Here is a 13,780-nt window from a genome sequence, read left to right as displayed (position 1 = left end):
TGAAAATTCAAAGGTACCTTTTTGAAAACGGGTACCTTTTTGAAAAGGGTCTTCGAATATAAATGTCTTATTAACTAGGTAGTATTTTTTCTTGGGTAAACTTTCTTAATATTAATGCCAGTCCACCAACCTCAAACCATGGTGGCCCCACGTCTTTAAAAAGAAGATGAAGGGGCAGCTCAGCTTTGAAGTATGCCACACAGGTAAGATAGTCTAGGATAGGGACTTGTTTTAACTTTACCGTCCACATTAAAAATAAAAATTGGTGTAACGAAACGATAGTTTAGAACTTTAGGACCCGAGGATTGGAACAGATCCATTACCAGGTGTGTCCCATCTCATGCCTTGCTCAGATGTCCTACATGCGTGCGAGTTCGACACGTGTCCATGTGTAAAGATCGATGTGTTGACCGCACATCCAATCAATGCCACAACTTATTGATGAGCCATTATTGCAAGAGTCATGCCAATCCAATGTTGGTACCTATCCCATCAATGGCTTGCTTTTGAACGGCCAGCAAAAATCAGAGGCATCATTTACCAAAAAATAAAAAAATAAAAAAAAATCCATCCGAATTTGTGTAGTTCCGGTGATACGGCCCCTCTACGGGGCAGCCTATTGGTGGTTGGGAGGTCAATGAACATGTGTAGGGATTGGAATGGGTGGTACAACTACTCTATTCACCAACTTATGGCTAGGGGTGGACATCGAGTCGAATTGACTCGAGCTAGCCTCAGCTCAACTCGGCTCAAACAATGGCTAACCTTAGCTCGAACTCAGCTCGGTCCTCGAGCCTAACTAGCCAGCTCGGCTCGGTTCAATTAGCAGCTCGGGTTGAGTTCGAGCTAAGATCAAACCAAGTTCGCCATTGAGGCATTTTCACAAATATCTTAATTGCAAATTCAAAATCTTACTATTTTACAAATAGAGGCAATAATTTTACAAGTATTTTCTTAAACACCTTCTAAATAATATAAAAACAAAAAAAAAAAAAAAAAGAGAGAAAAAAGGCATTTGTACTGTGTACATACATTCCTTGCCACTGGCCAAACCTTCCTTGCCACTAGCCATATTTTGTTGAGTCATTTTACCAAACAGTTGGTGAGCAACATCAATGGCAAAGTAATCGAGTCACCAAACTAGTTCGATCTAAGTTTGATTCGAGTTAGATTCGATCCCAATCGAGTTGAACCGAGGCATGCTCGAACTCAACTCGAACTCATTTTCAAGCTCAAAAAATCAGCGTAACTTGACTCGAACTCAGCTTCGAACCAAGCCAAATCAAGCTTGTTTGAGTTGAGTCGAGCAAGCTAATCGAGCTAGCTCCGATCGTGTACACCCCTACTTATGGTACACATTACACTGAATCCTTTAAGAAGGGGAGGCAGTGGGAAAAGCTTTGATACTCCGGCAGCGATGATACATAGGCACTTCGGAGTTTACACGTGACATAAAAGTAGTCAAATTAAACTGCTAAAATTATTGTAACCTGGGTAGACGTAACATGAATCAAATTAAGCTTATTTGATAATATGACTATTGGATTGGTAGGAATTTATTGGACCGTTAAAAATGAAATATCCAATGGTTCTATTTCAACAATCAAGTCTCCCTGAATAAGCAGTTAGGACCGTTCAGACAATCTGATCTTGGAAGTGTGTCACGGAGACGGTGTGCTGCACGATCTACTCAGTTTTATTTAAATTAACAAATGCCACATGTAGATTCTCTCTTTGCCTGCGTATCAAACGTCATACTCAGCCTGAGTATCATATGGCTCCTGAAAAATAGACTTACGACGCGTGTCACCTCCGTCCGCATTTAATTGGAGACGAGGTAGAGGGAAGCGGATTGGCTGGTGTATCTCACACCAACAATATAGCTGCTGTAGGCACGTGTCGTGCACTGACGCTCCTCGAGCTCCGAGTTGTACGAACGGTTCAAAGAGATCAAAGTTACGTGGCCCCACAGTGACGTATTTACCGTAACTACACCATTTTTCTATTTTTAGAGATCATTTTAGATCATTATCCAAAAAATAATCATATCCAAAGATAATATGGACCACACCATAAATAGCAGCAGAGATAATGATTTTGACCGTTAAAAAATTTGAAGGGCTCACCATAATGTTTATTTTACATTTAATCTATTCATAAGTTCACAAATACCTGAATTATGAGGAAAATAAATTTCTTATTGATCTAAAACGTCTGTGACCCTAAAAAGGATTTCAATGGTAAATGTTTAATCCACCACTGTTTTTTGCGGTGTGATCCACTTGATAGTTAGATCTGTCTTATTTTTAGTTTTAAGCCTTAAGATCAACTCGCCAAATGGATGGACAGTTTAGATATAACACATACCTCGTGATTAGACCCACATAACTTGCTGAGATCAATACAGCAGTAGCAATCCGCTTCCGAGGTGGCGGGGAAGGCGCCGATTGGCTGCTGACCGGTTGAGTAGCGAGCCCGCCACTGAAGTGATGTCAGCAAGTTCCGTGAGCCCCACCATGTTTATCCACGCCGTACATTCATATGGAGAGATCATTTTCTAGTAGGATCCAAAGAATGAGTCACATCCAAAGCTCCGGTGGACCCCACCACAGAAAACAGTAGGGAGAGTGACACCACTGTTAAAACTTCTAAAGGCCACAAAAGTTTTCGATCAAGCTGATATTTGTGTTTTCCCTTCTTTAACGTCATTGTTAACCTTTGAACACGTTAGATTTCGAAAAAACATTATAGTGGGTCTTAGGAAGGTTTCAACAGTAGGCATCAATCTCCTCGATGTTTTCTTTGGTGGGGTCCACTAAAGCTTTGGATCTGCCTGGTTCTCTGCGTCATACCTTAAAATAATATCTCTAAATGAATGGACGTTGTGGATACAACACATACATCATAGTGGGGTCCACAGAACTTGGTGACGTCACTTCAGTAGTGCCTGTCAGTATGTAATCCGCGCCAGAGTCCCGACTGAGGTGACGTCACCAAATTATGTGGGCCCACTATGATGTATGTGTTGCATCCACACTGCCCATCCATTTTGAGATATCATTTTATGGCATGAACCAAAGAATGAGGCAGATAAAAAGATGTAGTGGACCTCACCATAGAAAACAGCGGGGAGAGTGATTCCCACCGTTGAAACTATCCTAAGGCCCACCATGCTGTTTATTTGAAATCCAACCAGTTCAAAAGTTGAAAAAGATGTAAAAGAAAGGAAAATACAAATATCAACTTGATTGAAAACTTTTGTGGCCTTTAGAAGTTTTTAATGGTGGGCCTCACTTTCCCCACTGTTTTATGTGCTGGGGTCCACTGAAGCTTTAGATTTAACTCATTCTTTGGATCTTATACTAAAATGATCTCTCCAAAGAGATGGACAGAGTGGATATAAATCATACATTATAGTGGAGCCCGCAGAACTAGGTGACGTCACTTAAGTAGGAGTCTCTCTGCTCAACCTGTCAGTAGCTAATCCGCGCCCAGTAGCGGGTGCCATAAAAAATCTGTGGGCCCTACCATGATGTGTGTGCGACGTCGCACCGGATCATGTCAGGACGTGATACCAAAAATCAACACAATCTACTGGAAAGCTTAGATCTTGCACACATGTGCCTGCGTATACTTGGATAAGGCTCCTACACGAATGTGCAATTAGTAAACTTTCCCTTACAAAAATAAAACTGTGGGCCCACCATGTTGCCTATGCATGATCAACTCCATCCATCAGGTGGTTTCTATAAACTACCCCCTCCGATCCAAAACCCGACACATCCACAAATCGGATGGGCCACACTACAGGGAACAATGATGATGGAGCGCCAACTATAGGTTTGGGTGTAGGGCCACCATGTTTTATATCATTTATCAAACCCATTCATCGTGCGTGGATCACCATCATAGAGCTACAAAAGTCAGCCTGATACAAAACTCAAGTGGGCCCCACTGCATGGCAGAACTTTAAACCATTCCCATTATTGTGGTCCATCTGAGTGGTGTTTTGTATGTACGGTTAACTTAATGGGTTGTTTGGCACCATGTATTTGGGAGGATTTAAGGGGATTTCAAATCCCCTGGTTGTTTGGCACCGTAAAGTAAAGGAGAGGGAAGGTTTCAAATCTCTCAAACAAGGGTTTGAAATCAATAAAAACTTAGATTACATCTAAAATCTTTTCAAAAGTTGCATGTGTAACATGTGTTACTAAAGTATTAATTTATTGGACACATGACCCATTAATGATATCACAAAATAATTAGATCATCAATTGCATCACTATAATTACTTTAATACAATGATTAACACCGTCCAAACATTGTCCATGTAAATCAATAGTTAAAAATCGTTGGTTAGCCACTCAGACATGATCTTGTGCTTGTGGCCCATTCGAGACTTGAAATTTCATCATTTTCGGGCAAAGTATATATTTTAGCTGGCTCATTACAACTATTCTGTCAAACATTATATACGTTCACTAATTAGAGATATTAAAGTTGATTTAGTAATTAAATTCAAACCCCTTAAATATACCATGCATAGCTACTTTTGGATTAAAGTTGATTCTGAATCTAGAGTGCCAAACATAATAGGGGGGTTCCAACTCTAAGGGGGTTCCAAATCCATGCTCCCAAATGAGCCCTAAGGATTTTTCCCGATGGACAAAGTGGATTTCACATCTACAACATGGTGGCCCATTAGACATAGGTTTGTAGACTATTCGGGTCCCTATGATAATCCCAACATATTGCAATAGGGTATATCTGGACTATATTCTTTGGTTACAGGGTCATCTTTCAAATGAGCCAAAACATTCACGCGGCAGGCCTCAACTTGATGGGAGATATCCAAATCAACAAAAACTTCTGGATTGGAATATTTTCAACCCTTTAATTACTTAGCTCCTTTAGTTTTGCATATGGACTGTCTTCTAAACCTTTGATTAATCAAAGAATGAAATATTTAATTGTGAAAACATGATCAGGTCGCATAGTACAAATATGCTTGGATCATTGAAAAGGACCTCCATCCAATGGCTGAAGCCTCGACTTATCCTATTGCAATAGGTTGGGTGTATTCCAGCAAGCTCTTCCATGCATATCCATATTTATGGGCTAAAAAAGTTGGTCATGTGTGTGGTCCATTGTGATACATGCATGGAATCTAAGCCAATCGATAGATCCAACCATTAGGTGAGCCATCACCATACAAACTAATGGACAATAATGAAAAAGGGCACTCAAATAGAACACTCCAAAGTCAGATAGATCCAACCATGAGGTGAGCCTTAACATAAAAAATAATGGATAACCACATGAAAACCTCCAAACTCATATGTGGCCCATATTGTCTAGATGTCTTCAATCTGTACATGAAACAGGGGTTTTGATCGATCAATCGAATCGATTGATCAATCGAGTGAGCCATAGATTATATAGATTAGTCTTTAGACAATTCTAGACTGATTGATCGATTGATCATAGGAGCTTGATTGATCGACAAAATTCGGAAAATATTTGTAAATTTCATGGACAAATTTGAGCATTGTTGATTGATCGAACATGGGACCTCGATCGATTGATGCTTAGGTCGTCGGTGTGCACAATTTTGCATAATTGCACAAATTGCTTCCCATTTCGGGTGTTTATATATATATATATATATATATATATATATATATATATATATATATACACATGCCCCATGGTTTCTGGCCACATTTCAAGGTGTCCAATGCCACCTGAATGTGTATGGAGGCCTTGTGATTAGAGAGATATCTTTAGTTACCAGCATCCTTTTGTTGTGCAATTTAATTGAACCATGTTTTAGAATTTTGGAAGCCCATTTTTTGAAGACCACTCAACGCTATAGGATATTCTCAACGCGAGTAACGATCATTTCCTCTACAATTTCATTTTTATGGAGTTGGCTGAGAAGATGAATCATGTACAGACACAGGGAATATTATACCTGCCCCATCATTGATCCTGTCATTGTCGATGAATAGCATAAATTGTAATAATTGAAGGTATAGTAGGTGTGAGGTACGAGGGCAGCCATGTGGTCCTATATATGGATGACTTTCTATATGGTTGTCGATTTTATATTCAATATTTGGAACATGTTAAGTGGTCCAAAATGCCCCAAGAAATCATATCCTCGAAAGTTGATCCCATAAGTCAGTCACCACACATTCAGGGAAAACAATAAATAAAAATAAAAATAAAAAAATCTGTTGAGATAATCCTCTTGACAGACTACTAGATTTTATTTTATTTTATTTTGTTAATTATTTTTTAAGATAACAAAGTTTTATCAAAGAGCATGCCAAAGCCAACCTAAAGTGATGTAGGACGTGGCACAGATACCTTCCTAGCATGGTTGGACCAAAAGAAGGTGAATCGTAAATTGGTCATACCTTTTGATCTAGGTATTGTTACGGTCATAACTTTTGATCTGGGTATTGATACGGGGTGCACAACCTATCAATCTTTACTGTAATGGGCCATTCGAGGTGAACCGACAAACAAAGTGGGTCATGTTTGTCTACTTCATTAGAAAACACGTGCCTTCCGCTCAAAAACGAAATTTTAAGAAAAAAATTACTAGTAATGGAGGCCAGCACACCACAGGGTTCTGGTAATGTGGGTCGTCCGATCATGCATGATGGACGGATCAGATCATGATGGTGGGCCCTAGTTTCAATGAACGGCGTCACCAGATTCAAATCCTAGCAGGAAGGCGAGAGAGGATTTTCCTCTTTTTACAATTTCCATCGGGTTAAACACTGTTTGACACGATGATGTGTTCGGTGTGGGGTGGGCGCACGTCCCAGGTGCACACGCACACTAAATGTGGGGCCCATAGTGATGTTTGTGGGGGATCTTCTCCGACCATCACCCTTGATGGCCACAATCAAGGCCCTTGGTCGAATGTTGGTTGCATCTACAGCTCAGGAGGGCAGCACTATGCAGTCCTAGACTCTATGTAGTGGGTTCTTACTGATCCCATCACTAGATTAGTTTAAAGATTCTATTCAATGGTTAAATGAGACCCTAAGTGGTAGTGGTTGTTTAGTTAGCTATTCTCTGGCTCCTATGGGGTGGTCATTTTATGATCAGACGACTGGTCTATTAGTGAAGGTTATCCTACATCTGAGGTGGTTAGTTAAGTTTTATCTTTGTGGTCTAGTGTATGGCCTTGTTTAGTTTCTAGGGGATTTGGTGGCTAGCCTAGGTGTTGGTGGAAGGTTCCAACAAGTGGTTGAAGTTTTCTCTCTATCTTGGTTTATGTTAGAACCATTTTCTTTTTAATTAAGTTCACAATTTAGATTTTAATCGTAACACCCGTGTACGAAAAGTACGGGGTGTTATAGGTTGTACGATCAATTTTGTAAACAAATAAACACAAGTGGGTTTTTGGAGTGATCAAGAGGTAGAACATGTATACCGTTAGATTCAAGTGACTTGTTCACATGTGTTAGTTTCTCAGATTATAGTTCTGATGATGGGTTAAGCATATTCCTAGGTGGTGAACAAGATCAATGGATCAGAATCTCAATTTGATATGTGTACGAGCAGATGCAGATATCAAGTAGTTAGTTTGCTATGATCAGGTGGTCCAAACTCAAAGTGGACGGTCAGACATCTTTACCTATCGGTGGATAGTTGACTAAATGGTTAGTTATGATGGACAAGTAGGAATACTTAAACATATGATGATCTTGTCTTAAAATTAACAGTTAGATGTCTTGATCTATGGATGAAGATCATTCTTAATGGTCATATTCATGTTGGAGAATAAATGTAAGGTTAGGATAGCTAAATTGGTATCTTACATATGTACATACTAAGTTAAACTTTATGGTTACACTCGAGAACTTTCAATACTCGGGTATTGAAAAGTTCGGGGTGTTACAAGACCAGTCTGACATCTTAGCTGAACAAGAAAAGAAAAAAGAAAACTAAAAAGAGGAAAAAAGCAAGCCAGAGAAAGGAAAACCGCTGGAATGAGGGAAGTAAAGAGGATTTTCGACCTATCGGAAACTGCCTAGTCCGGTTAAGAGCGAAGAAAAAGGAGGAGACCCCTTCTTATACACATCTAGCCCAGCGCATTAATGACACCCAATCAATACCTAAGCATGAGGAGCCGTAACGTCGCATGAGAACGGCCTCTCTGTAGGGCACATGGCATGTAGCGACCTCGGGTACTAAACCACAGACAGCTGGTGGTCGACCGTACATTCTATGAGTAAGCGACACTGTCATCATTAGACTCTCACCTCGAGCTCCTCATCCACCACCCCCTATCATCTATCGCGGCAAACGGGCAATTCGTCCTCCTTGACCCCCCGACCTGCTCAGCGGTATAGCTCGGTTCGATTTCAAGGTCGATTCAAGATTGCCTAACCTGGACAAATTCGTACTTATCAAGTTCACTACACAAACTAGTAAGTAGAGGGGGCTTACTGTTATGGGGAAAATAGACAGACCTACTATTATTAGGCCAGGTCAATACTTCAGATAGAAGCAAGTGTAACCCTGCGGTCCAACCCTCGTTTCCCTAACCTAATATGGAAAAAGGCCAAGCTCAACCTCTTGGCAACAAGTTGAGCTACTTATCGACCAACTGTTATTTGAGCTATTCACCTCAGGTCGACGGATGTGTGGTTGTTTTGGCTACGGTTTTTAGCTGTGGGAAATTCTGACTGCTAAAATCCGTAGCTAAATCATAAAAAATCCGTAGCAATAGCCTGTATTTTAAGGGTGGACATTCAATCGCTACTGTTTTCCTGTAGTGTTGTTCACCTGAGTTTTATTTCGATCTGATATTTTTATGTAAACCATAAAAAATTATTTACTAATGGATTTACGGTGTGGATTAAACAAAAACATCATGGTGGGGCCCATAGAGCCCTACCAGATCCAATATCCAAGCCACCGTTTTCATTTTACGGTAGATGAATGTTTAATTTGCATTTTATGTTAAATAGTGGAAACTCGTCTACATAAAATGTGGGTTTGATATATGGCTATCCAGACCATCCAAATAATGGGTCTTGTTGTAGATGATTTATATTTACAATTATCTTATAGAATAATATCTTAAAAATCCACTAAATGGACCCTTAATTGCACGACTGTGAATATAGTTTAGTGTATAAAATATGTAAAACTCACATTTTAACGGATCCGAATTCTTCCACAATTTCAGAAAAGGAATTTTTTCATTTTCCCTCTCTGAACGCCCGCTTCCTCCTCTCCCTTTCCCTCTCTCTAAAGAGGAATTTTCATTTTCCCTCTCTCGATTCCTTCTTTCGACCGCCCTTTTATTCCTCTCCCTTCCCTCTTTCGACCGCCCTTTTCTTCCTCTCCCTTCCCTCTTACCGCCCTTTTCTTCCTCTCCCTTCCCTCTTTCGAGCGCCATCTTCATCGCCCTTGATCGCCCTTTTTGAAGCTCGTATACAGATCGTTCATTCAGAAGCTCATATGCAGATTTCATGCTAAGGTGAGTCATGAAATGTAATCAGATTTTTTTCTTTATGATGTTCTTGGACTATTGTATTCACATTTACATTTTCTGGCCAAACTTGATCAAACTCGTGAATATGATGTAGCTGGAGGAATTATTAAAAAGAGCTTCTCATAATATCTGTTTATTAGAGATCTTTTTGAATGCATTCGATTGTATTTAGCTGATAACCGTTGGAACGTCAGATGGTAGTCGGTGCTTCGTTTGGGGACGATAGCACTGGACTGCATTCTGTTGAACGAAGGCCATGATTGGTGGCTAGGATCTTCTAATTGCAATGAGTTTTACTGCATTGATCCACACTACAAGAAAAGTAGGCATACTGTCCAAATCAAATGATCAAAATGGGACGGTGAAGATGGCCCCTTATATGCAATTTTCAGCCTATACTTCATTTGCAATGAGGCCTATGATTTGGACGGTCCTGATCGTGTTATATGTTTGCCATGTGCGCAATGTATGAGTCATTGCTTTCTTGAAAGAGAATCATCAGTGCATTGTAGCCCAAGAAGCTGTGTTGAGCCTTCCTTCTCATGCAGATACAAAATTGAAAGAACGTAAGACAAAAGGGCAAATTTAGTTTACTGTTCTTTCTCTTTTTCCTGTTGTATTGGTATCATTCTTCAGCATCATCTTAAAAATGGTGGCGATTCTTCTACCGTACATGTGGCATAATCCCACGGTGATTTATAGTACCATCAAAATTTCTGACCACTGATGGATGGATAGATTAGATGCTAATCAACTGGATTATCCAGATTATCCCTCACAAACCCTTCAATCTAGTTCATTTTCGTGTTCATGCCTTAAAATGACCTGTCAAATTAAATAGACGGTGGATAAAATACGGACCGTCCGTCTCTATCTTGGTCCTGATGGGTAGGACAGGACTGTTTGTCTCTAGCTGGTCCAGTCTCTACCAAGCTAGAGACAGACAGTCCTATAAGTGGCTCTATAAGGCCCACCGTGATGCATATATTTTATTCATGTATCTATTCATTTTGACTTATTATTTTAAGGCATGAGCTGGAAAAGGGGACAGGTTAAAAGCTTAAGCTGACTACATCACGCGGAAAAATGGGAATTGAAAGCCTATTGTTGAAAACTTAACAGGACAGCAGTAGTTTTGAATCAAGTAGATATTTATGTTTTCTCTTCATCCTAGTCTATGTGATTTTATTAATAGATTGGATGGCAAATAAACATTATGTTGGGTTGTAGGAAGTTTTCAATGGTAAAAGTTAAATCCTAACTGCTTTTTTTTTTCTATGGAACATGTACAGGTTAAAGAATGGTCCTTGATGGTGTGGAATGCTAGAATAGGATTCATGTAACTGACCCCAGTTAGTTTGGATGAGACTTACATGATGATGATAATTCACAAATTATTATGCGAATAAAAATTGACAATATCTTAAACTATTCTACTAATAAACACGATAAAATATCTCTAAGAGTCATCCAGCTGGTTGGCGAGCATCCATTATCTATAATGTTTGAGTTATTCATTTCACTTTTATTGACGTGTGGATGTCATTCAGTTCATGAAATATTTTATTTTGGCAACACTTTTGTGGTTTGATAAATACCCTATGTCATGTGAGGAAGGAGCTACCAAGGGGTGTTTGGATGTATGAAGTTGGTCAACCTTGTACTTCTGCCAAAGCTTTTGTAGGCTCTCTCTTCCCATAGGCTTTGCAAATTCACCACTCAGGTTGTACCCATACCTTGAACTGTAGCCAAGAACATGATGACCAACAAAGATCAACCATGGTTGTTTCTGCCTATCCGCCGACAAAAGGCAATGCTCGATGAATCTGTACTGTACCTAACCCTCTCTCCAATCATGTTCACTGTCTGCTATGCAGAAATGGAACATACCATAGTTTGTAGAATACCCGTAGTAGATTGGAACATTAAGTATGGTGAAAAATGAGTAATGTTCATTCTTCACATACACCTCAACAGAAAAAATAAAATAAAAATTGTATCGGCTTTATTTACGTGTGTACGCCATATGAGCCATCCAAAAGGTGGGCTTTCACATTGATCCAATTATCAGGGTGAGTCACCAAGGGTGGAAGTATATATCATTTCCCATATCTTGCTATTTATCTATGTTTTTCTCCTTAGGGGTCCTTTGGAAGCCTGAAAATTTTGTAAGTGGTAAATGAATTGGAGGTAATTGAATTACAGTTAAATTGTTTACTGCATGTCCTGTTTGGCTTTAAGCTGTAATCTGTTTACAGGTAAATAGTTAATTATGTTTAGATAACCTGTAAATTATTTAAACCGTAATCTATTTATAGCCAAATTTCAAAATTCTAGTTGTTATGCTGAATTCAGTTGCAGGTAAATGAAATCAGTGCTTTTCAGCAGGTTTTCATTTACAGTTAAATTGTTTACTGCATGTCCTATTTGGCTTTAAGCTGTAATCTGTTTACAGGTAAATAGTTAATTGTGTTTGGATAACCTGTAAATTATTTAAACTGTAATCTATTTATAGCCAAATTTCAAAATTCTAGTTGTTATGCTGAATTCAGTTGCAGGTAAATGAAATCAGTGTTTTTCAACAGGTTTTCATTTACAGTTAAATTGTTTACTGCATGTCCTGTTTGGCTTTAAGCTGTAATCTGTTTACAGGTAAATAGTTAATTGTGTTTGGATAACCTGTAAATTATTTAAACTGTAATCTATTTATAGCCAAATTTCAAAATTCTAGTTGTTATGCTGAATTCAGTTGCAGGTAAATGAAATCAGTGCTTTTCAACATGTTTTCATTTACAGTTAAATTGTTTACTGCATGTCCTGTTTGGCTTTAAGCTGTAATCTGTTTATAGGTAAATAGTTAATTGTATTTGGATAACCTGTAAATTATATAAACTATAATCTATTTATTGCCAAATTTCAAAATTTTAGCTGTTAGGCTGAATTTAGTTGCACGTAAATGAAATTTCAGCAGGTTTTCATTTACAGCTAAAAGTTGTAAATGCTTTACAACCTGTAATTCATTGACTGACATTTTTGAGCATCCAAACACTCCCATATCTTGCTTACTATCTTTCACATTATAAACTTTATGTTTGCTAGCCTAAATACACCATCACATGTAGCACAAGGTCCAACCTGGAGAAATTCTCAGTCTAATGTCTCAACTCTCAGTCTAAAATTCTCTTGTAGCCTTTGAAAAAAAAATTCCACCATTTGTTCTTTAAATGTTAAATAAATGTTGTCAAGTGTCAACCATTTGTTCTTTAAATGTTTATACTTATGATCCTTTGTTAAATGTTGAATTGAAAGATGACGCTTCTAGATGTTTTAGGAATATAATCCTATTTGTTACAAGTCCACTTCTCCTGCTGCATTTTAAGAACCTGCTGAATTAGGTATAATTTGTAGAAATCCAACTTGTAACTCCTCAGAACCCGCTCTGCCGTAAGATATTATGGTGCATGATGGTTCCCAGTAGATTAAGTTGCAAGTTGTTATATAAAATTGGTTGGATATTTTTCATTTTTTTAAAATGTTGTCAATAGTTAGTTGGATGATGAATTAGGTATAATTGTGTGCCTACCTACAGGTCGTATCCAATGGGCTCTAGGGAGTGGATAACTCTACATTACCCAGACCCACAATTTGTAGATGGTATGATGAGCTTTGTGAAGTTCGTAAAAGAACATCTTCCTAGTAGAGAATCCATTCATTGTCCATGTACCAGATGCAAATGTCTACGTTTACCTTGCCCAATGATGTGGTGATAGATCTGGTTAAATATAGATTTAATCCAACATATAAGGTGTGGAACATGCATGGTGAGAATGCAACGCCTAAGTGTACTGAACGTGCATCGACTTCTCACCAGTACCCTAGTGTTGCAGACTTAAACAACATTGTTAATGCAGTTGTTGAAGACCTCCGTGGTAATAACCTGGATAAAGTTATTCAAGATGAACCCAATGTAGCCCCTGAAGCTGAAGACGTTGTTGGAGATGCTTCAACCAATGAGTTTGAAGCAAATCTATGAGATACGATAACTGAGCTATATCCTGGTTGTCATAAATTCACCGTCTTGACCTTCATAGTGCAATTCTTTAAATTAAAGGTGAACCATGGATGGAGTGAACAAAGCTTTACGGCTCTTCCTCAACTACTCCAGATTGTCTTGCCATCCGGTAATAAGACTCCAATTAATACCTACCAAGCAAAAAAGATCATCATAAAGTTGGGTCTTGATTACCAGAAGAT

At 38.7% G+C, this 13,780-nt stretch overlaps 1 long non-coding RNA gene across 1 annotated transcript; it reads left to right on the top strand.

Moving 5' to 3' along the window:
- Positions 1–9,393: 9,393 nt before the first annotated feature.
- Positions 9,394–13,273, top strand: LOC131229590 (uncharacterized). Its single transcript, XR_009163463.1, has 3 exons — positions 9,394–9,511; positions 12,858–12,921; positions 13,116–13,273. It is a non-coding gene; the product is annotated as an uncharacterized LOC131229590 (long non-coding RNA).
- The last annotated feature ends 507 nt before the right edge of the window (positions 13,274–13,780 follow it).

The sequence above is a fragment of the Magnolia sinica genome, chromosome 16 (genome assembly GCF_029962835.1).
Source record: "Magnolia sinica isolate HGM2019 chromosome 16, MsV1, whole genome shotgun sequence".
Classification (NCBI taxonomy): domain Eukaryota; kingdom Viridiplantae; phylum Streptophyta; class Magnoliopsida; order Magnoliales; family Magnoliaceae; genus Magnolia; species Magnolia sinica.
This window is presented reverse-complemented; position numbering and strand designations above follow the sequence as displayed.